The following is a 2788-nucleotide window of genomic DNA, read 5'->3' as shown; positions in this document are numbered from 1 at the left end:
TAGGTAAATGTGTGGATATACTTTACACATAAACAAATAACTATTTATTTACTTTTATTTTTATGTGTATGGTTGTTTTTCCTACATAGATGTCTATGCATCATGTGTGTACCTGATGGTGGATGAGGCCAGAAGAGGGTATCAGATCCTCTGAAAATGGGGTAACAGATAGTTATGAGTCACCATGTGGTGCTGGGAATCAAACCCAGGTCTCCTGGAAGAGCAGTCAGTGCTTGCAACCTCTGAACCATTTCTCCAGCCCCTGGATATTTCTTAAAATGAAGAAAAAAAATAAAGGAATTTCATGAAAATTGCAGTCAACAGAAGGTGTTGGTACCAGGAGAATCTTCAAGAAATCAAACAGAAACTTGGATCCCTATAAAATATTAAAAATGATATCTGCAAATGAATGGAAAGTTCCAGAAATAGTGAATAAACACGGCACTTAAAAAACTTTGTTTTCTTGTTTCTTTCTTTCTTTTTTCTTTTTGGTTTTTCAAGACAGGCTTTCTCTGTGGCTTTGGAGGCTGTCCTGGAACTAGCTCTTGTAGACCAGGCTGGTTTCAAACTCACAGAGAGCTCCTCCTGTCTCTGCCTCCCCGAGTGCTGGGATTAAAGGCGTGTGCCACCAATGCCCAGCTCTTTTCTTGTTTCTTAAAAAATAAAGTGTAGTAATAGTAAATGAAAATGAATTAAACCATCTGTAATGGGAAGAATTTGTCAGAGGAGATTTTTAACAATTCTACACAATTTCTGCTCATCACTGTAAGAATATTCATACACCACTATGGATGAAGTATTACAAGATTTATATGATAAAACTTGTATGAAGAATACATAAAAATGATAGAATGCTACTAAAAATACACAACTTTTAAGTGTATATAGTTTTTAAACAGTCCATTCTCAATATAAGTAAAACACCCATGGTCAATGGCATATGAAAGACATTCATTAAAATCACAATCAGTCAGTCGTGGGGGAACACAACTATTATCCCAACACTTGGGAGGCAGGGGGGCTGCTAGTTTGAGGTTTAAAAACAAATGAACATAAAATCGCAGTGAGATACCATTATATTCCCACTAGAATCAGGAAAGAACGTTAAAAAAAAAACATGGCAATATCAAATGTTAGTTAAGTATATAGCTAGTGTGATATGAAGTGAGCAAAACACTTTAGTGAGATACAACCTCTCAGTGCAGGTGTCTGTCTATACAGCTCAGCAGACTCTCTGAGCCAACTGCTCCAGTCCCAGCTGTAGACTTTAGGGGAATGAAAAAACCGGATCCTACAAAGGTGTGTCCCTGTGTACTTACAGCGTCTTCTTCACACAGCATCAAGTTGAGAACAGCCCACAAGTTCACCCATGGAAGACTGGATGAACAAACAGATATATTCATATAGTTTATCAATAGAAAGGAACAACTTACCAATACACATGATAGTATAAAGATGGAGAGTGTCAGAGGAACTTTGTGTTAGAAACACATGTCTTGTCCTAGTGCTTGGGAGGCTGAGTTAGGAAGATTAGCTGTTTAAGGCCAGCCTTGGTTGCTTGGTGAGACTGTGTCTACAAAATAAACTCCAAATCTCAAAAGCACTCTGAGAAAAAACAAAACAGAAAGCAAAATTGATTACAAGAGATATGATTCCATTTGTAGCATGTTTTCTAATAGGCAAAATTAATCTGTGATCCTAAATACACACTAAAAAGAATAGAAAGCAGATGGTTTAAAAAGAAAAAAAAAACCTAAAAACCATATACACTCAGAAGAATGAATAATAATAAGCCATCTATGGATCAGCAGAATATTGTATTATCAATCCAGGATATCTCATTTCATACACACACACACACACACACACACACACACACACACACACACACACACAAATGCTGGTAACTGAAAGCCAGGCACAAAATCCCACACATCACAAGATTCCACACATGTGAAATGTACAGATAGGTAAATCCACAGAGACAGAAAGCAGATTAGTGGTTGCCAGTGGCTGGAGAGAAAGAGTTGTGCAGAGCAACTGCTAAATGGCTGTGTGGTTTCTTGGAAGGATGATGAAATGTTTTGGAATCAGAAAATGGTAGTGGTTGTACAACTTTGTGAACATAATAAATACCACTATTTGTATACTTTAAAAGTTTCAATTTGTGGTATGTAAGTTGTATCTTACACACACACACACACACACACACACACACACACACACACACACACACACTAAACCCTAGGAGGCTGGAGAGATGACTCAGTGGTTAAGAGTGATTGCTGTTTTCCCAGAGGACTTGAGTTCAGTTCCCAGCAGCCACATAAGGTAGCTCACAACTTCCTACAACTCCAGTTCCAGAAGATCCAGTGCCATGTTTTGGTCTCCTTGGGTACATATTCTCGAATGCTCATATCTTACCCCCACACCCAACACAAACACCATCAAAAATAAAATTCATCTTAAAAAACCACTGATATGGCGGTGGAAGAGGAGGCAGGAGGGAGAGGGAACTGGGATTGACATGTAAAAGAAGCTTGTTTCTAACTTAAAATTGGTCTAATTACAATAATAAAATAATAATAATAATAATAATAATAATAATAATCAGATTGTCAAGAAACAGAAAATACAATGGGCCATCAAGATGGCTCAGCAGGTAAAGACATTGTGAGCACATCTGACTACCTGAGTTCCATCCCTAGAACCTACATGGAGGAAGAAGAAAACTGCCTCCTGTGGGCTGTCTTCTGACCTCACACATGCACAATGATACTCATACGTT

This window comes from Cricetulus griseus, chromosome 3, assembly GCF_003668045.3.
Source record: "Cricetulus griseus strain 17A/GY chromosome 3, alternate assembly CriGri-PICRH-1.0, whole genome shotgun sequence".
In the NCBI taxonomy this organism is placed as follows: Eukaryota; Metazoa; Chordata; class Mammalia; order Rodentia; family Cricetidae; genus Cricetulus; species Cricetulus griseus.
Note: the sequence above shows the minus strand (reverse complement) of the source record.